The 22204-nt window shown below is 44.9% G+C and overlaps 1 long non-coding RNA gene across 3 annotated transcripts; it reads right to left on the bottom strand.

Annotated features, from left to right (window-relative positions):
- Positions 1–15795: 15795 nt before the first annotated feature.
- LOC128143160 (uncharacterized) lies at positions 15796–20959 on the bottom strand. Of its 3 annotated transcripts, none has more exons than XR_008235658.1 (3): positions 20555–20959; positions 17673–18517; positions 15796–17586 (listed from the first exon to the last, which is right to left on the bottom strand). It is a non-coding gene; the product is annotated as an uncharacterized LOC128143160 (long non-coding RNA). The 3 variants fall into 3 exon arrangements; XR_008235657.1 differs by having other exon boundaries at positions 17702–18517; XR_008235659.1 differs by having other exon boundaries at positions 18351–18517.
- Between the last annotated feature and the right edge of the window lie 1245 nt (positions 20960–22204).

The following is a 22204-nucleotide window of genomic DNA, read 5'->3' as shown; positions in this document are numbered from 1 at the left end:
AATATTTTTGCTAGTGGATTGCATTCCAAAGTGATATCAAACACTTTAAATATAGACAGTACTTCCACAAAGCTAATTTCATAAGCTGAAACCAATTCTGAATCAAATCTCTGCAAGGAAGAATTTAAGCAGGTAGACTGTATACTGTTTAAGAGCACCAAAAAAGCCCACTACAGAAAAAGAGGGTTATTTTGCTTGGAAAATTAGTTTGGCTTAGAGAGAAAGTGACAGAATTATAAAAATTATATAACAAATGGGAGAAAGGAGAAGTTGGTAATAATGAATATAAATTAGAAGGTGGCCTATTGCAGAAAAGTGATAAGAAAACAAATTGACCAACGGACCAGTATATGGTCTACAGCTTTGCAGAGAACAGCATTTTTGAAACACAGGAGGAGAAAAGAGATTATACCAAAGTGAATAGACAGAAATGATGGAAATCAACTAAAAAAAAAAAAGAAAGAAAGAAAAAAAGGCAAGAATGGCCAATATTATATTCTATATTTGGGAAAAAGCAGGAAAGTATTAATATGCTAATCATGTAATAAATCCTTTCCACTCCTGCAGGGCTCAGGGGAGTGTTGCGTCACATCTGCTAAAGCTTTTATATCAGTTGTGAATACCCAGCAACCCCAATTTGGACAGGGCTGATAAAGGAAAACTCTTAATGTGAACAATGGTTGCTGGTCATCTTTGAAATGCTGGTCAAGATCCGGATGTCTGATGTTATGGCAATATAGGCCTATCCATTTATCACTATTCCTAAGAAAAGAGATGGGGTGACTGATGCAGAACCCTCTTGATAGAGAATTAAATTAGAACAATATAGTTAATGTCAAGCTTCATGGTCATTTGGGAGTTAGTTTTTGCTGATTAGCTGATGCTTAAGCAGTGATGATCAAAAGACTGGGCCAATAATAGTTGTCTCTCTAACATACTTCCAGGTTCTGCAAGGTATTTGATCTGGTACTTGATGACTCTAGAAGGATATAAAACTGATGTGAAACACTGATTTAATTAGAAACTAGGTAACTGATAGCTGTTAAACTGAAAATCAGTATTATCAGTGAAAACATAAAAATAATTTCTCAGTATACCAAGTCCCATTCTTTGGAAAATAAAAAGGAGGACAAAACTGTGGGGTTTATATAGCTGGTCTCATGGTGTCTGGCTAGGCTGTGGGAGAGACCAGTGGGATTCCTGGCTGCCCCAGGGAGACAGGTCTCCAACAGAAAGAGCAAAGCACTAGTGCCCCTGTGCGAGGAGCAAGTGAGCTTCCTCTGGAGTATTGTGCAGTAGACTCATTTACTAATGCTTGCGGAACATTAATTCAAACTACCTGGATGATTAAGGGTCATGGAGAGCTCATTTTCTGAAAGAACTTGGGTGGTTTAGCTTAGCAAAATGAAGGGTAACTGAAGGTATTACTGCTGGCTGGAAGTACACAAGGGAGTAGATGCAGGGAAGGCAGAGATTTATACTAAAAGGCAGTTTTACCACAGGGATCACTGCATATAATCAAAGAATATAATTTATGCTGAACATAAAGTGTAAGTATGAGATTCTAGAAATGTCTTCCAACAGAAGGCAAACACTGGAAGTTGTTTTAAGAGGGAGTTCAGAATATTTGCAATATTGTTGCTTGTGATAGCAGTGGAAAAAAACTTGATGATTCATGATGTTCTTTTCCCATCCTAATCCCCTATGCAATCCAAACAAGGATTAATTCAGGGAAGTCCTGAGCTCTGTGTTTATAGATAAAGCAAGAGTGGATGATTAAGTTAATACTTATCTTGGCAGGGGAGACACCATTGCACGGGACCCCTCTGTCCCCAATACTGTCTATTCAGCAGGTCTGCTGTAACTTTGGAAACTCCAGGTGGGGAGAGTGCTTTTCCTCCTCTCATATTAAATAAATCTCACCTGCCAAATAGCTGTCTACAGGTAGTTTCTCATGATGTAACAATAGGCTGCATTTTTCTGTCCATTTTGTTAGCTGGCTGTCTGTTTTCTAGTATCTTTGCATCATTTTATTTGCTTGTGTACTCTGATGTTTTAAATCTTTCCTCTTTAGACATGTTAGTATGTTTATTATCCCATTTATTTCTCTTTTGGCTCTCTAATAACAATGCTTAGTTACATTGTTCCTTTTCCCTGATTTCTGCAGCACCCCTTTGCCTTGTCTCCAAGACTTTGGAAATCACTGTTTAATGTTGGCCTTCGCTAAAAGTCCTTGAGACATATTTCACAGCATGTGCCATTCATCTATCATATCCAAGCAGGTTTTAAGTTCTGTGGTTAATACAGGTTAGATTTTCTGAGACACTGTATCAAAATTTTTAAATTCCAGGCATTTTACACTGCCTTTATTTTATTTACTCATAGCAGCTTAGTTACTTCTGAACTATTATGTTGCTCATTAGTACCCTTGCTGCCTTGAATTTTAATTTTCTACTGCTGCATGTGTAAAAATTCCTGTTATTCTCCTTGATCCCTGTGGAAGTCACTGAAGGGCAGCCAGTCATGTCCCCTGCCCCCCACATTTCTGGGTACATTTCCAAAGGGCAAGAGGGAAGGCAGCCCTTCCCAGAGGGGCAGTGGCTCCTCTGGAGGATGCTTCGGAGCAGAAGTTTCTCCTAGATGCTCTTGCCTCCCAGGCAGTGTGATTTCCATGGGGGATCACAATCTATAAACATATCCTGTGGCTTAATTTTCATAGCTCATCACTTTGTAGGTGTTAACTAGGTAGCTGTGGGACCTACCCTGTACAGTATGCTGATATGTGCCTTGTTCTGTAAATACACCTTGGAAAGTCATCGCTGAAGACAGAGTTCTGGAACATAACAGTCAGCTGTAAAGGACAAAGAATATGATGTATGCACTTGGAATAAAAATTCTAAATTACACTGTAGACTTACGAATTTTCAGCCACAATTAATTTAGTTGCTTACTGGAAGGGTTTTATCTGGGAGTGCTGACTGGCTGCAGAACTGTGCAGACAGAATCCTGTTGTACCATCTAGTGGCATGTTGTGATAGTGCACACTGTGAAAATTGCCCATTTTCAGGCTAAGGTTATTATTAATTTAATTAATCATTATTAATTTATGTTTCTCATCTGTGAAACCCAACAGAATTTCTTGGATGAAGGGTAGACATTAAGAATGCCATAGATGCTGATTTAAAGTGGAAAGCACGGAGAAAAGGTGATAGAACATATTCTCTGCTGCAGCCAGGCCACTTAAGCTTGGTGTGGGTTATCAATAGCATCCCTGAATACACATTAGTCTCACTAAAGCATAGCATTTAGTACTACATGTGATCTATACGTTATGGCAAAACACAACTCTGTAGTGCTATTATTAATTTACTTTTTGATGAATCTAGGAATCAGAAAACCCCTTCCCTTTCCCCTCTCTTCATTTTCTGACAGCAATCTTTGAGAACTAACCTAGTAAGTTCAGTTTTGACCATATCACACCACTTTCGGGCAATATCTGTCCATTGCATTTCAGTTTACCACTGTGTTTTCTAGTGCTTTATGTGCTGCTTGGTTGGCACCGACAGTTCAATAAACATCCATGGCTGCACTGTTCTCTGCAGAAGTTTATACTGTCACACATTTTAACTGATCAGGACAAAAAAATAAACTCATGAATATGTTCTTTTTTTGTACCAAATGGATGCCCAAAAGCTTGTGCTGGCACAAAGCAAGAGGTAGTTTGAGGCAACATCCCAGGAGTGTTCTGAACACAAAGAGCAGGAGAGTTTGGCTCCCAGCAGAAAATGCAGGGTAGGACAAAATCCCTTGGGACTCCTGAACTGGACTCAGGATCAGCTCAGATCTACATACGTGTTGCAAAAGGCCTATTGTAGAATACTGACTCTCAGAATTAAAGAAGCTTTAAAATGTGTCCATTTATCTGACGGATAAAATGCAGCATCCACTCTACATGCTGAACTACTGCTGCTATGCTGGTGTGCAGCTAATGCCGCTATAAAAATTGTTTGCATTTGTAACCAAATCTCATTAGAAATTTATATATAATTAATTATACAACTATGCTAAATGCATTACTTTTTTTTCTTCTTTATTTTTCTTGCAGGTTCCAGATTTCCCAACTGTTGACAAAGGATGTGTTAATGACATCATTATGAAGTTCTGTTGTTTACTGTTTTCTTCAACAAGTAGCAATTTTATTGACTTTGGCAGAGAGATTGGTGTTTTGCATGATTTCAATAGATTTTGTGACACAGAGGCATAATGCAAACCAAGATGTTCCAGAATAAACAGGACTATTACTACCAGATGGAAACAGTCCTGAAGCATTATTGGACTTGAAAAAACAAAAACATTTTAGGAAAAACATTTTAGGAGTCAGCTTAATCATCTTGAAAACAATATCTAAGTATAAAATACTGTTTCTTGAGAAAACAACGGAAGGATATAAATAGTAATTATTCCAGATCTTGCCACTTTATTGTCTATGCACATATTTAGAATGTGCTAGTCTTTAAAAGACATACCAACACACTTGAGTTAGTGAGCTAACTATACAAAGTAATTTGAGTCTGAAATGAGGTATTTCTGATTATAACACAAATCAAGGCAGCTAAAACTCAGATGATATTCTGGCAGCAAACTTAAAAATACGTGAATTTAGAGACAGTAGATGTTGGCTGACCGTATTTGTAGTGCTGGTCAAATGATTAATTGTGATTTTCAGATGGATTCTAAATTTATCCTGGTAACAATAGCTTATGCAACCAGTGGATAATGAGCCCTGACACATGACAGGTTTATAACTCAAATCCGGGTCATGGACATCAGGCCACAAAATAAAAATTAATCTATTCAACAGTACAAATATTTCTCATTCTAAATGGTGAGAAAGGAAGTCTTGTGTACTTGGCTGGAATAACCGTACACAAATACAGATGGTCAAGCAGGTATTATTTGTTTGCCAGATGAGACACAATAGATATTCTTAAACAATCTGTTAAGAATTTGGAAGCAATGAAATGCACTGGGTAGATCGTATCTTTTAGATCACAAATTGCAAAAATACATATGGGTTAAATAAAATGCAAACAGCAATGAGAAGTAAAGTGAAAACTGAAATAGAGGGCATAATAAAATTAAAGTGTTGCTATGTAGTTAATTCAGTTATTACCTGACTGGATTAAATTTTCTAGAAAACAAAACACAAACCAAACATGTCTCAAGAAGCCTATGTGAATAAAAAAGCCTTTCTTAATGTCATTAGATGCAAATGCTACTCAGTGAAAGAAAATAGTTCATAAGTCCTCAGTCCAAAAGTTCATAGACTTCCAAATGCAAGGGTGAGCTCTCTTTTTGATACAAGCCAAGAGTTTGGCCAAGTCCCACTTCACGTAGAAAAAGCAAACTATACTCTTGACACTGTAATTTGGTAGCTACATGTTTAATGTCTTTCCTCCAAGACTGCTTCAGCACTTGACATTTAGCAGAAACAGAGTAGGCACACAGTGACCCCTGGCCTTTTCTTGCTGCATCCAGAGTCAGGGAATAAATTTGTCCACTGCCGATACCTGCCAGTCATACTGCGGGCTTCAACAGGAGCACGATTTTTGGCAGAAAATGAGCAAATGAGGATACCAGTTGAAAAAGATGTTGCAATGTTGCCAAATTATCCTAGGAAAACAATATCACAGAGAAACTAGAAGAAAAGGGTCTCCTATAGGCTACCTGACAAGTCCAGACCTTCAAATACTTGGGCTGTAAAAAACCTGGCCCTCCCAGAAAGATTTTTAAAAATCAGGTTTACAATTTGCTTTAAACATTTTTCCAGTTTAATTTTTAAAGAGTCTTCTTATCTTTCCAGAGCCTTATCAATGTGGTAAGTGGCAGTATAAATGCAGCGTAAAATGTAGTATAAAATACAGAAGAAAACCTTAGTTGCCAAGGATGCTTCAGCTGCAGGAAATTAAATGTGGCCAGGGTCCTTCCCAGGCACAGATGCCAGCTGACATGGTGTTATCTGACTCTCCGCTCATAAAGCCTCAGCCTCCAAACCATGGTGGCTGTATGACCTGTTGGGAACCATCTCTGGACCATCCTCACATCTGAACTGTGCCTGGGAATTATTTGGGAGCATGTCCGTGCGTCCAATTCTTGCCCCAGCGTGCTTCACCAGTTTGCTGACTGACAGCACTCCAGGGCAGGTGGCTCTCCTTGCCACTCTTGAATTTTCGCACATAGAAGCAGCATTTTTGTGGGAGGGCTGGAGCACCCATAGAGAGAGAAGAAGTTGCCTGGGATTTCCTTGTTGTTCCCTGTTGCGGTGACTCTCATTGCTCTCCCACCTCTCCAGGTGCTTAACTGCTTGTGTCAGTCCTTGCAAGCCTGATTTCTCCCTTCAGCCATCACCTTCCTCCTTCATACCGCCTCCGTTTTTCACAGGATCTCTCTCATGTTAATCAATCCTGAGGGAATTTTTCCAGCCTCCTGTGATGGGAGATAGCAGGCAGCAGGAGGCTGGCAAGCAGCCAGGCAGACAGGGGAATAATAATGCTGCCTTGTCTCCTCCAAACCCATTTTATTGTAAGCACCCTGCTGTACAAGCCATTTTGTAAGCCATTCATCATATTCACAAATGAGCCCTTTACTCACAGAAAATTTTGAAGAACAGAAACCTTAGAAGGAAAGTCTAGGTCGCCTAATTATGTGGTCACTCTGGGGTCTTTTACACATACTGGTGCCACTGTCATCGCAATGTGTCCTTCAGCAAATATCTGCATGTCCATAGAGCACAGCCAGTAAGGCGTGCCTTACCTGTGTACAGTGCTTTAAAGCCTCCAGCTCTGCCATGCTGTAAGAGACACCTGTTGTGCTGTCATCTCACGGTCATGGGCTGCTGTGCGTGTGTGTGTGTATGAACATATAATTTAAAACAACCAAACCCAGGAGTCAGTTCTAGGAATTAATACAGCTCATGTTTCAGCTCTGGAATTGCTATGTTTTGACTAGCTTCCTGGGGATTTTTCCAGTAGTTGGTTTAATCAGTCTTGCTGGTAGTCTGTCAGCCCCAGTCAGCATTTCAGCAGAGCGTATTAGTGAAACATAAAGCTGGAACAACCTCTGAGGGCCATGGACAGCAAACTGCGAGGCTGTCCCAGCTTGGCTGGTTCTGCAAAGGCATAAATCCACTGTTATTTTCTCCCTTCAACCCTTCTGCACTGAGCACACACCAAATTCTGGGCTATACATAGTGCCTAAAAGTTCTACCTTCTCCATGCTTTCCTGTTAACATCCAAGAGAGAGGGTTTGGGGGTTTTTTGGAGCTCCCTCAAACAGGTATGTATAGGCTCGGCACATAACATATGCACGCATAATCTACATTAAGCGATAAATTTCAAGCACCTGATTAAAATGCATATTGTTAAAGGAAGGCAGAATTTAGGGCCCAAGTGTTTTGACAAAACCTTCTGTAAGATGGAGCTTCATTCGATTTTTTTCCTTAATGATATAAATCAAGAATAACTCCCTGGAAGTCATATCCTAAAAAAATGGATGTCATTGAGCATCTCCCATAAAAACAGATAGCTTTAATTGAAGAATTTGGCTTCAGTGCAAAAACATGAAGGTAGAAATCAACACAAATGAGAGGTGTGTGTTCCTGTGGGAATACTCCACTTTTTCTCTGTATACATAAGATGAGGTTCTCACCTGGACACATACTACCAAAACTGGATATAAGGAAGAAATTTTTACGATGAGGGTGCTGAAACACTGGAACAGGTTGCCCAGTGTTCAAGGTCAGGTTAGAGAGAGCTTTGAGCAACCTGATCTAGTGAAAGATGTCCCTGCCCATGGAAGGGGGGTTGGACTAGATGATCTTTAAAGGTTCCCTCCAACCAAAAGCATTCTATGATTCTATGAAAAATTATGATCTCTCTAAGTTACATGGATTCATCCTTTCCCACCAGCTTTTCTCTGGATGAGACATTATGACAGCCATGGGATTCACCGAGTTGTACGAAAGATCTCCTTTTTTGCTACAGTGCCACTGGCGAATGGACTCCCTCACCAAATCCCATGTGTCACAACTCATTTGGGACTGGGAGAAACACTTCCATAGTTTTAGGTATCTTTCCCTTGGTTTTGGGCACTGCCAGAGAACAGACTATAGGGTCAGACAAGCTCCAGATCTGATCTAGTATGGACATACATGGGCAGTATAGATTTAAAATTCCCCACACCACACTGACGACCCTCTTCTTCACGTGCTCACAGTAGACTAATTCCTCAGTAGCTTTCTCTTTAGCCTCTTTTTGGCAAATGCTCATTGCCAAGTGAGAGGAGTTTAATGGCTTGGCACAAGATTCAAGAGGTGCTGCAGATGTCCCTGATGAACTGTGATTGAATGTCAGCAAGCCATTAGCTGAGATTGTTTATTTCATGCTGACCACTTCATTTCCGCTTAAACCGTTCCATTAAAAATAAATGTGCTCTTCAGACACCAAGTGGACAGTCCTCGCACAAGACTCACTTCGATGTGAGGCCCAGCAGCGTGCAGTGCGGATCTGCGGGCAGCACCTGGCTCAGCCCCAGCCCTTCTGGCTGGGAACGCAGTCGTGGGCTATCACGTGCCCAGGGCCAGCCTGGAGCGCTGCCTTGCCAGCTCAGACACGGCAATGTCCTTTCACACTCACAAGACCCTGGCATGCCTCTGTCCAAAGAGCTCTGCATACTTGGCAGCCAGCCCACTTGTGATTTTCCAGCGGCACGTGTTCAGTGACTGCTGCCGTTAGCTTTGGCAGATGCAAGGAAAATATTTTTGTAACCCTGGAAAATTCCCAGTACTCACACTCCATCTGACTGGTTAACAGCATCCTCCTCCAATGGCATCTCTGGACTGAGAAGCATCAAGGAGCATAAGAAATAGGCTAGAGCCTTAGAAAAGAAGGAAGAAGGGCAGGGAGAGAAGAAGGAAAAAAGCAAGGAGCATTTTTTTCTCTCTTCAAGAATTTCATTATATTATTTCTTATTCCAAGTATTCAAAACTTAATAGTTGGTCCTCAAAACCATGCTGGTTTTAAGGTATGCAGTTAGCTTAAAAATCAGACTCTTGATATAGCTGAGATTCCTTTTCATTTGTCTTCTGATCCTTTACCTTTAGGAGGTGACATTTGCCAGCTTTTCTCTGCAGTCTCAATGGCTAGAAACCTACTTTTCATTGCTGTGAAAGCTGAGATCCTCACATAATCATATGACTCCAGAAGCTGGAGATAGAAGTACATTTCATCCCACGGGACCAGCCATTCGAGTGCTGGCAACACTGCAGAATTTCCCTGGAGAGCTCATCCTGCTGTGCTTAATGTCCCAAAGATAATGTACAGTCTCAGACAAGCTGAAGGAGCAATCTAAAGGTCACATTCAGCCCCGTGCAATGAACCAGCACAAGCCTATAGATCATGTACCTCTCAAGTAGGACCTCTCCATCTAGGCAATACTGACATTCATGTTGATCTCAAGACTGGATTGAATTTCACTCAAGGTACATTCAGAAGAGCCAACAGCTCTACTGATGACCGCAAAAGTGAATGGGAGCAAAATCTCAGAACTAGAAAAGGATTTGGGGTTTGGGTCATCGTCTTTTTTTTTTGTTTCCCTTTCTTTCTGATAGATGGCTTATTCCCCCCAAACCTCTCTTGTGTTGACCAAAAATTGTATTTAATTCAGAAACTATCTTTTAGGTGAAGGTAATGTTATGATATATACAGAGAAGAAAAAGGTATGAACTATTTTGATTAATATGTTACACATATATATATAAATACGTGTCTAGAAATAAGATTTCATTCTTACATGTTTTCAAATAAAATGCTGTAGTTTTTTCATTTTGAAACCATGTTTTATTCTGAAATTTGCCTTATTTAATAATGAGGATAGATTCAAACCTGATCAGACATAGAACATGTCATTTTGGATCCAACAAAATCTTCAGCTGTGTGTGAATAAAATGTCATTTATTTCAACTTGCTTATTAAGAAAATCAGTCCTCGGCATGGGACTCATCTCAGATTCTCTGACAATGCAGAAGATTGCCCAGGAGCCTGTGGGTACCCAGGGCTGGAGGCAGCAGAGCCCCCAGAAACTGCCCCTTGCTGCTGCAAAGTCATTAATGACTTTGCTGCTGCAAGAGCTGGTTTGGGCAGAGGAGGTCACATTGCACCCAGCTGCTGCGTCCTGCTCCAGCTGGTGCAAGGGCACATTGGTTTGAGCCAGAGCTTGTGCAAAAGCTTGCAAGGAAGCAGGGGGTGCCTATGAATTTTGCAATCAGCTGGCAGTGCGTTTTCTGCATTTCTGCGTCAGGGTAAAACACCCAAATGCTCTTGCCGATAGCCCTCTCACAGACATCAGCGGCATCGCACCCAAGCAGAACCTACTTCTTTTAGGATGCAAGTTAGCTCTTTTTACTAAGGAAAGGAAAAGCAATAAGAGGCTTGTCAATGTTTGGGTTTTTTCTCCAGTATTTTCACAGCCAGATAGAGGGTTTCTTTATCTTCTGGTTTCTGGAGCAAGTTTGGACTGAAGGTTGTGCCAAGGATTGGATCTCTTGTCCCCATTTAGGTTGACAGCTCTGGGATGAAGGGGCAATGCTGCAAGAAGAGCCCTCAGCTACTCTGAAAGTCCAGAAAACTCCCTCGGCAGCACAGTTCTGGGGAATGCATTTGGCGCAAGTACTGACTGGGCATTCTGTGGCACGTTTCGCCTCCCTGATATTTTCCCAGTGCCTTCCCCATGGCAGGGGATGGGGTAGAGTGCCCCAGCACAGGGTGGAGTGACATGCGTGGTTGTGGTTTAGCACAAAAATAAAATGCAGCACGATGGAACACGCTGACAGGAAATCACTTATTTCCTTGTGCAGCTGCTATGACAGCAATGTTGGTGTTGGATCTTCCCTAGCAGAAAGAAAAAAAGTAAGTTCAACAAAAATAGGGCCTGATTCCTGTACAGATGAGTCGTTGCCTCACTCTGGAAGGTGGTTTTTTACAGCCCCTGCGAACAGAGCATCAGCTGCCAGAGGTGGACAGTTGTACATTTATCTTCCTTTATCTACAAGATACACAGCCCTGAGTAAGGAAAAAATAGTGATTTAATTCTGTTTGGTTGAACCCAGTAAGAAACAAGGAGGGATTTTCCAATAGCACTTGAGGCAGTTTCATTTCCATTGCCCTTAAAACAGAGATTTATAGTCCTGTCACTTGAGGGCAGCTGCTTGCACTCTTAACTCCTGTGCTGCCTTTGTGGAAGAGGGTAATAGTCTTCAGTGACAAAAAATCTTCTCTGGTCATTTCATGTGGGAAAACTTAGGATTTCCTAGCACCAGAGTTGGCTCAGTTGTAGTTTTCACTGCAGTCATTGTGATTCCTCTGAGGAAGATGCTACACTTTCTGCTCAGCCCACTGGCAAAAAGGACGAACTTCATCGTGGCAGATACGTGTGTGTTTGTTTCTTTTTTCCCTGGCAATTTGCTCTCCCTGTGTTGCCGAGAAAAGAAAAGACAAAAAGAGCTATTGTTTCATCAACTCTTTCTCCAGCACTGCAGGGCATTTTTAACTTCTGAACAAAGTGGGAGCAGGGAGTATTTGTGAAGTTATGTGGCAGCAATTGACTGTAGAGGAAAATCAATGCTCCCCATCAAACCAGCTCAATAGCCTCGTGTGCATCCCCAGCTGTTTTGTTTCCAGATGCTACGTTTTGGTCTAGTAATGTTTCCAGTTGTCATTATCAACCTGAGCTCTATGTTTTACCTGCAAACGTTTCAACTTGGTTGACATATTAACTGGCTCAGGTTAATTAATCTTCTTTAAAATGTGTGGAAAAGGAGACCTGCACCAAAGAATTGGGGATCGCTTGTGAAATGGCATACCAGAGACTGAGCAATGAGGTACAGAAGGCAGTAATGTGCATCTACTGACTCAGCGGGATCTATGCCTGATTTATAGTGATTTATATGAGACCAGAGTCAGGCACAGCCACCCTGGGTGTTTTCAGGCCCAAGAGGACAAAACCTTGGGGCTGAGATGGTGCCTCTGTAGCTGCCATATGCCTTGGACTCACGCTTCCTGGTGTTTGTTTGGCAACTGCATTGCAATTCCCTGCCTTGCTCATGGAAGCAAAGGATGAAGCAGCATCAGCATCTCCACCTCCTCCAGGGTTTCCTATTTTTGTTTAAAAAGTAGGACTTTCCTTAAAAAAATCCTATTTGTTCCTGTTTGTCTACATGGTATCTCTGTCTCCTTTCCCTGAATCCCTCCAGCCATACCTGCCCTCCCACATTAAGCCCATACATGCCACAGTGGCCTCGCTGGATTTATGGGCAGTGGCCAACCTGTGCTGGCTTTTTTTCCAGGAGGCTGCCACAATCCCTGAACTTGTCCTGGTGGCTCCCTGCCAGCACTGGGAGCTTCATGAAATCCCTCCCTGCAACTGTACCCACCACAGGTGTGCATCCCACCCCTCAGTCCAGCCATGGAAAACTTGCTTGCATCCCCTTGCAGACAGGGTAGGTTGTAGCCAGCGACTACCTGAGTTGGTGGACAAGTGTCTCCAGGGGCAGAGGCACATCCACACATTTCTAGCTAACCACTATCAAATTCAGCTTAGTCTCAGCAGTATGAAGTTGCCCAGCAAGACTGAGCCGCACATTGACCTTGCCCTGCCTGAAATCACTCCTCTGGGTCTTTAAAGTCCATCTACTTTCATTAAAAAGAAACGCAATCAGTGAGAGAACAGCAGTCGTACTGCAGCAGTGGTGACAAATGACATGGTGATGTGCACGACTCAGGGACTGCCTTGAGCACTTGCTGTGCAGTCATTTGTGCTGCCACACACTCTCCAGGGGACCCCCAAGGTGAGTATGGCGATAGCAGTGTCTCTGCCAGCTGGCTGTCAGCTGGGGACCAGTTACCCAGCCTGGGAAAACAAAGGGAGGGAGATACCATCCCCTACCCTCCCACCCACAAGTGCCCCAGCACAGGAGTGAGGAGGCAAGTAAGAAACCTGCTTGGATCATAATGGGATGCGTGAAAAGTGCTCACAGAATGAGATGGCCCTTCACATAACCAAGGCTGGAGCTAAAAACACTGAGATGATTGATTGATACCGGCTTCTCGACAGTGCACAATCCCAACCCATAGTGTCAAGTGTGTCACGACCCAGACTGGACAGACCAGGGACTCATATTTAATTCAAAATTCCCTCGGGCTAAATTAAGGTGAAACGACACCAAACGATCAGTTAAAGATTTTATTCATGACAGAAGCAAACTGAACTGGGGAGGTGTGGTAGTAGGTGGCAGGGTTTCTCACAACAGGAATTGGCATAAACTACTTCTGTAAACTGTGTAACCATATACATCAATTCAGGGAACAAGGAGATCCCTACCGTTGAGTCACGAGGTTCAGAGCAGACCCCCTTGCTTTCCAGACTCCTCCTCAGAGAAGGGCCTAGGGGTGGCTGGATCTACTCTTAGTCTCAGACTTGGTCAACGGTTTATATCTTGAAACGGATGAGGTGTAGGGATTGTGGAAAAGGAAAAGGAAAGAGAGAAGAAGACAGAGAGAGAAAAAGGAAGAGAGAAAGATTTCACCGGTCCTGGGTCCAGCATTGGTTCAGTCAGCCGAGGTGTCCAGTGAGCTGAGGGGTCCAGTCCCGGTGGGCTTGCGCACCCGGGGCTTCATTTGGTGTCCTTTTATCATCCTTGCCCCTCCTTCGGGCAGGCACCCAAACTCAGGTTAATGAACAGTTTGTGAGCCTTCGGGATTGGGGGTCGTTTGTGGAGTAACTTCTCCTTCCCTGCAGACACAGCCATTGTTCAATCTTTGTATCAGAACAGCTTATCAGAACAGGGAGCTGTGCACCCTCCAGCACGCCCTCCCCCTCCTGTTGCTGATGTGTGAGCTGATGGGCTTTTCACCTTGGTTCCTTGCTGTGCAGGGTTTGTCTTTAAGCAGAACTTGCCCCACCACAATGTTTGAGATATTAACTCTTTCAGACAAGCAACCTAGCTCTATCATACTGCTCAACCCAGCTGTGAAGGCATTCAGTTGTCACCCTTATGTCAAAAGACATGTATGTGCTGTTGTGCGCATTGGATTACTCCAGCAGGTCCCAGCCTCCAAGAATCAATGCCAGCCTGAGAGTGAACCTACTGCTGAGCATGAAGGCTTCACTGCAGAGGTGCAGCGCAGACTCAGGATTGCACTGGTGGGGATATCCTTGTATTTTGTTGTCCTTTGAGGAGGACAAACCCAGTCTTTTGCTCCAGGAGATGTCAATTCTGGCTCTTGGCAAGATGCATTTCTAGATCCTAACTAGAGGGTTCCTATGTGGGTTTCTACCTAATTTCTTTTATGATTAGTAGAGGTTACGAAGTATTTCCCTGTAGAAGGCCTCATAGACCTACTGAGAGAAAATGCCCCAAAAAAGCAAGGAGGCAGGGAAGGGGTACAGCCTCTCTCAGGTGGCATTACGGTCAAGAGGCAAAGCTAGGTGTGATACACTGAGCACCCTCTGCAAGCCCAGCACTGGTTTCCAGTCTCAGAAACCTAAAGCAGGTCAGCCTCAAAGCTGCTAGGTTGGGTCTGGAGCCAAGGCAGCCTTTTTCATACTAGTTTGGTTGTCAAAATAAATATTCTAAATAAATAGTCAAAATAAATATAGTCCTAAAAAGAAACCAGTTCCATCTAACAACAGAGGAGTTCAGAAAGCTGGACAGTGATAGTTATTTTATGGATCCCCCCAGTTTGGTTGCTGAAATGAACTTTCTTACCATGTTTTTATAGAAAGCAAAACTGAGTTAAGTAAAATAGAATTTCATGCTGTTGCTATTTGAACTGGGCCTATAGCATAGGCTGGATGTAGGACTGCGCTGGACATCCCAGGAGGCAGGTGATGCTCTGCAGAGCTGAGGTCAGGTTCATCTCCCAGGCTGGGTGCTGTGGTGGCCTCTGGGCAGGAGCTGGTCTGGGCTTCCCTCCTAGCACAGTGAAGCCCGAGCCTGAAGGGACCACGTCAGCCTAGTGTACAACTGTTATTATTTCTTCCACAACAAAGGTGGGCAGGACAACCTGTAAACATGTAGAACGCAAGTTGACATTGACTTGGCTTCAATGGCAGTATTATGGGCTGCAAAATTACTTTCTTTGGGCTGCTCTGCTCCTCCGGGTTCCTGCCAGCGTGCTGCAGGTGGCCAGGGGACCCCCAGGCCCAAGCTCAGGTGCCCATGGTCCCGGTTTCACCCCTCCCACCACCACACTGACTGCCTTGGGAGCTTTGTGGCTCCAGGAGGGTGAGGATGAGCCTCCAACAGCCCAGCCAAATCCTGCCCCTGCAACTTCCAAGGATAGTACCAGCAGGAGCTGGGAGACAGAGACTCGCCATCGCCAACAAAATCCCAGGTGATGAGGAAAGCCACTGCATCGCCCCAGGTCTCAGTGGGAGGACACGTGCCTCTTTGCCTGCTGTGGGGGGACGTTGGATCCCCAGCCACCCCTCAAGCCCTGGGTGCAGGTACAGGCACCCACCTGATCTGATTGGGCACTGTGGTTTTGGGTGACTCTCTGAGCTAAGGTCTGGGTGCCAAGCCAGTGTGGCTGTACCAGGGGCCATGGAGACCATCAACAAGTGTCTACCAGCGGTACCGCCCAGCAGGAGGAGGACACTGGGCTTTGGTGGGAGCTCAGTGCATAGATAAACTAATTACTAGGTAAAATGCCGACTACAAGAGAATTAGGAACTGCATGATCCAATGATTGATTAATTAAACTTTTATTAAAGGCATCCCTTGTTGATGCTCTTTGGATTCAGACTGGATTTACTCCAAAAGCTCCAGGGACTTACATTTTTTGTGGCAGTGAATTTTTTATGACGCTTGAATTATCTGTTTCAGATGTAGAAAAGCCTTCAGACTTCTCTCTCTCTCCATTATATTTATTAGACATGTTTAAGCATAATGCTTTTGATTCTTGGCTATTGTTAATCACACGCAACTCTGTGAACTTAAAAAAGCCCACAATGCCACTTTATTCCTGGCTATTCAGGAAAATGTTAGGCTAAGCAGCAAGGAGGCAAAAAAATAAGCGATGGGTGATTTATTGAAGAGCAGGCATTAATTCCACATGAAGGAGCCTTATGCCCAGCTGCCAGGGAGAGCAGTTCAGAGGTGATCATCTGAGAGTGAATGGTTTTGTCTTTCTGGGTTTCAAACAGATACATCTCTTGCTCCAGCTGGGGACCTGAGCAAGGGCAGGTTTGCACTGATTATACACTTCCTGGTGTTAAAATGTTGTTTCAGCCCTAGGAGGTTAAAAATCAACAGCAGCAGCTCTCAGGAGGACTTGCAGCAGGATGCATTATCAAGGAATGAGGAGGAAAGGCAGGCCACTTAGTGTCTTCTCTAACAACCACAAACCAGGACATTAATTTGGTACTTAGGAATTTGAATGAGAAGGGCACAGCTACACGCAATCCACTTGGTTGCAACCCCAGTGGATTATGAAATGTGCTGTGCAAATATAAGTCATTATTGTTGCTTTTTTGGCCCTAAGCCACAATAAAAGATACCTGCAATGAGGCACAGTTTCATGCCTTTGGTGTGCCATGGGGCTTAAGGCCAAAGGCAGCATCATTTCACCCAGCTGGGAAGTGCATTAGTACCTTGCCAGTGCAGGCTCTGGAGAGTGTTATTCCAGGGTGAAGTCTTCCTTTTTGGTTTTGGCCTTAAATAACCCACTTTTTCCAAAATTAGAATGAATGTAATTGGTTTTGTGTGCTTTCTCTGTTGCGGAAAGCAGGGGAAAAAAAAGCGGGGGCAAAGAAAGACAGTTTACTCACCTATTTTTAATTATTTCCTTTGGTTTCCCCCACCCGCCAGTTATTCCCAATATGTTTCCTGGACAAAAATACCTTTAACAGAGGGCAGGATCTTGACTGGACTTTTATCTTGCTCTAAACATGCCTCACAGTAGTTCCAGCCCAGAATACTTCCTTTTTGGGGCAAATAGCAACAGCAAAACAGTAATAAGCCTTCTAAGGTTAGTAAGTGTTGGTTAGTAAGACCAACATGTGCCTTTAGCTTAATATTTGTTCTTTTTTTCATTAGACGTCTTGCACTGCCTTTGGTGAAGAGCGAGAGAGCCAGAAATGCTTCACCTGTTGCTTTGAACCTGTGCTATTCTGAAAACTGAAAACAAACCCCTCAAATAGGGGCAGATCAGTAAAACAAGTACGAATAAGGGCAACCCAACATCAGCCCAGCCCTCCCCGCACCACGTGCAGGTTCAGGCAAACCATGCGGTGGCTGTGTCCCACCTCTGAGCTGCTGGGAGAAAACAGTCATGAGGCAGAAGGGGCTTCTGGATTTCTAACCAACATTATTTTTGCATCACGGTACTGGATATATTTATTTTGTGTGCAGCTCTTGAGAGGAGGTAACGGCTGCATGCTAGCCTGTCCAAACGCAGAGTTCATGTGTTGCATGACCATGGTCACAGCCACGGGTCAGGGATTTATTTGAGCCCGTTTCAGAAGAGATACCTGTAAAGAAAGTGATGCCATTGCACAAGGTCAGCAGTTTATTCTAGAGCACAGGCATGAAGCCTCACCCCCCGATCCCCACCTACCCTGCAACTTTCCTGCCAGGGCTGCTTACCAGTCTCCTCCTGGGATGGGGTAAACTTTCCAGTCCCCAGAAATATGAATTTCAAAGCTGTTGTGAACTGATGACCACAGTGTGTTTTGGATTAGGTCAGTTTAAACATTTTGGTTTTAAATAATGCAAAAAAGCTTCTTTTTTATTTAAATTCTATTTTTTTAATTATTATATATTTTTTCTATTTTTAAATTTCTGGTTCTATTTTTTTTAACTCTAACTGTAGAGAAACTTCATATTTGAAGAGTTATGCTGACAAACTCAGCATTTCAGCAGTTCCAAAACTTTTCTAACCAACTATCAAATGGACAGATTCACGAAACCAAGCCTTTCTGCAAACCGTTCTGGTTTTAGCAAACTGGCATTTTTTAAGGAAAAATACGCTTCACAGGAGAAATTCCAGTTCTCTTTGCCCAAATTATTGTATAAAGGCTTTCATAACACTCAAAGGTCAGTTTGTTTTCTCGGAGAAAGCAAGTTCATATTTTCTTCCACTCGCCTCCTCTAACTTGAAAGGAAATAAAAATAGATAAACAGTCTCCTGGTGGTAAAAGTGCCATTTCGTACTTCTATAAGCACTTTATACATTTGAAGCACCATAGAAAAAGTAATTAAGTAGCTTAAAACTTCTGCGGCTGAGCTGGTGAACCTGAAGCTGTGGAATCGCTGAAGTCCCAAGGCTGAGACATCTTGCACTCGCTGGCTTGCAGAGGTCGTCGTTGGCCATCAGGCTGCGAGGACCTCCAGCGTCCCGCGGCTCCACGCAGGCTGGGTGGCTGTGCTTCGGCCAGCGGCTGTGCTTCGCTCAGCAGAGCCCTGCCAAGGCTCCCAACGTGCAAAAATCCCAAAGCTTACCTTGAACTTGGGGGTCTGCTCAGACGAAGTTGATCTCTCCTGCCCCCGGATTTACCCTTGGTTTTCCAGAGCCAGAATTTCATCCTGGCTGGAAACCCCGCTTAAAGGTCAGCAGCGCTCGCCCGCCCGGCACGTGGGCGCAGGGGGACTGGGGCGCGAGCCAGGTCCCAGCGTCCCGCCGTGAGGCACCAGCCTGGCTGCAGGGGCACGCTGAGCCAAAGGGTTGGTGGCACTGCTGGCACCCGGGTGGCAACTGCTGCAGGGGCTTCTGGAGGGTTGTTGATGTGGCGCAGGTTTGCTGGGGAAAGAGGATAAGCTCCTCAGTATAAAGCCCTTTGCAGTGGGAGATTATTTATCCCGTCAAAGAGAGGATGGGGAGTGGCTGACGTGTCCACACGTAGCCACCTGGGGAGAAAAAGCGAGGTTACAGAGGACTTGGGCTGGTGTGATGTGATGCCAGGAGGATGCTGCTACAGAGAAATCACATCTACAATGTGAAACACATTTGGAGGGGGAGCTGTTAGCCACGGGAGCAAGGGACTAAGGCACACCTAATGCCCTGGGCAGGAGCATGCCGTGCTGCGGCCGGCAGCCCCACGTCCCAGCCCCTGCCCTGCCAGGGCCACGCCACTTAGAGACAGCCCAAGTAACTCGTTTCTTCTGAGCCTTGCCCTGGTTGCAAGAGGTTGTCTCTGTGTAATGAAAGTTAAAGTTCTGGTGTAGACGAAGGAAGCTGCAGTTTTAGCACAGCACAGGTGGCATTAGGGGAATCCTGCAGGTAGTTTTGCAGGCTTGATGTAAAGTTATAGCTGTGGCTTATCGCTCAGCCAATTAATTATTGCATCTTTAGTCATTTGTGAATGAACAGCAGCACTCAGGGTCAGGGTCTCTTTGCACTTTGAGATAAGAGATGATGTAAAGCACATTGCATGTAATGCAGCAGGGCAAGCAGGAGAGGAGCAGGCAAGAGGGGGACGATCAAGCTGCCCATTTTGGAGGGCCTGGCTTGCTAATGGTGTCCAGCTGCCAGACGTAGGTGTTTGCAGCAAGCACTGTGTTAATGCTGGGAATGGTGTAGTGTACGCAGAATATATGATCTGCTGTGAGACCATTTGCCCTGAAACCACTGAGTCACCAAAAGGCATGTGTGGGAATTACATTTCTTGCTTTAAGCAAGACACTGTTTGCTTGTGAATGGGACACATGAGATGACATCCAGGCTCTGCCTGCTTACGGAAGCAATCAGGTCAGTTTAATGAAGACTGTCTGGACTTTTCCTGGGTACATGCTTATTCTCCTGTGTCTTGGAGGAACATCTTGGAGGGCATTTCCAAAACTGTTGTTGATGCCCTGGATTGCTGATGCTCCAGGGAGATAAACTGCTCAGAAAAATGAATATAATTTACTGGGTATGTAGGGTCTGCTCAGCCCCTTGCTTGAAGCTCAGGGTATGTACTCCTTCCCACTCAGCATGCTCCCAGCAGAAAAGTCCCAAGTCACAAACAACTGAAAATAGCAAAATGATCTCATAGATCAGTTGCTAAAAATACAGAGAAGAGTCTAGTTACACACACTGTGGCCGGGTGGTTTGTTATTCATCCAGCAGAGGAAGGCATCAGAGAATCCTGGATTCTTCCACTTTCAAAATCATTTTTCCTTTCTGGTGTTGCCTGTTGCACTTTCCTGACCAGCACCAAGCTGACACCAGCCCGTTAGAGAGGACCTGATTCAGAAGGAAGCGCCAATGAATGCGGCAGGAGTACAGCGCATCTCTCGTGGGCCACTGGCTCTGCCAACACCTGCCCATCACCCAGGGGTGCCCTGTCCCGAGCCTGCACCAACAGGAGAGAAAAACCTCACACCCTGTCCAGAGATGGCAGGCGTCTCACCAAGGGAAACAATCCCCATGCAGACACAAGGCAGGTGCAGTGGTTTTGACCAGAAGCCTGATGCTGCCTGAAGACCTGATGTAGTTTTGACCTGAGACTACTCACTCACCTTCAGGACTTAACTGGAGCTGGGAGAGGAGTCATTCCAGGGTCTGCTGGGCTGTGGGGACTGAGAGGTCCCTCCTGAGAGCAGCATCCAGGCAGCAACTTCTGATGCAGAGGGCTCGCTGCAGGGCCCAGGATGGCCTGGCCATGCTGCTTGGCTTCAGCTTGGCACCTCCAGGGAAGCAGCATGCTCAAGGTGTGCTCAGCCAGCTCCAGTTCAGTTCCTTCCCGCCCACCTCCACTTGGACAGGTGTGATAGTGAAGGCAAAGTGTATTTTAGCAAGTTACAGCCAAGATTTTGGAAGCTGAAAGGTCACTAGTGAAAGCGATACAGTCCTTGCCTGTGCTTAACAGGATGCCAACAGCAGTGTCTGTCCCTCTGGCTTTTCTTACATGCAGACAGAGACATCTGGCATCCTTGGAGGAGCCGTTTCCTTACAGACTCCCTCGGTCTGTATGACTTTGCTCTCCCCCAGCTTGCAGTTAGGTTGACCTGGAACTCGGTTTTAAACACAAATGCACCTTACATGGACAGCTTAGCCCGGTGGGAAGCACCTTGCATGGTAAATGACGATTGCCAGTCCCTGCTCATGCCTGACCGAGCAGGAGCAATGTGGAAGAGGAAAATGCACTTCATACAGAATCTTTTTTTTTCCCCGGGGTATGCTGGGCATTTGAGTGGAGTTTCCTCTTCACCCTTGGTTGGTTTGCTGGCCGGTTACTCCCCACCTTCTTTTTGACATTATACTTCTCAGATCCAGACCTGGGTTATATCTAACTCAGCAGTTTAAATTTCATCCTGCCATCACCCATACATTCACTCTGGAAACGCTAACAGCACAGTGGCCTCACTGGCCCCAGATTTGGACCCTGCCGCCCAGGGCCACTGGCCCCAGAGGCTGGGAGGACAGTCTGGCAGCTCCACCAGAGGGTAGAGGAGGAGGAAGGAGACCGTGGGGTTGCTCCATGTCAGTGGCTGTCCTACACAGGTGGAAACCACACCAGGCAGACCCCTCTGCTACCCCGTGGGGGATCGCACAGCCTCCAGGGAACTGCACATTGAGGCTGCAGTGGGTGTGCAAGTACTTCTGTAGACGATGAAAACTCCTGGCTCCCCGCGAGTAAGCGAGGCTGGAGGAACCCAGGGAGGCAACCAGGGCAGACCCTGGGAGGTGTATTATGGTGCATTATCCCTGTTGCACTATAGATAATCCCCAAATACAGCACCTATTTACATCTGAGCTGCTCTAAAAATGCATAGGTTCCTCTCCCAGAGAGGTCTCTTGAGCCACCATGGGTTGTCAAGTCCTGGCTGAAGCAGTTCAGTCTTTGAGCTTCTCCCTTCACAGAAGACGGGCTCTCTGTGCAGTTACCTGGCACCTGCAAGCTTGGGAAAGGCCAAGACTTTCTTCTCCAGACCCTTGTGGAGACCTGTTCTGTAGGAATGCCCAATGTCAGTCAGACACAGCGCACTACCTCGCCTGCTGGGTGGTCCTGTTGCTGACAGTGGCTATCCCACTCCTGTGCCCACAGCATCCCAACACCCCAGAGCCCTGTATCCCTTTCAAACAAAATTCCTCAGCTTGGATGATAGCATTCCTGGCTTTCCTTGAAAGGCAAGCAGACCCCAGACTCATTCTTCTATGGCCATGTG

Source organism: Harpia harpyja, chromosome 6 (genome assembly GCF_026419915.1).
Source record: "Harpia harpyja isolate bHarHar1 chromosome 6, bHarHar1 primary haplotype, whole genome shotgun sequence".
Taxonomy (NCBI): domain Eukaryota; kingdom Metazoa; phylum Chordata; class Aves; order Accipitriformes; family Accipitridae; genus Harpia; species Harpia harpyja.
Note: the sequence above shows the minus strand (reverse complement) of the source record. Positions and strands in the feature narration are given on the sequence as shown.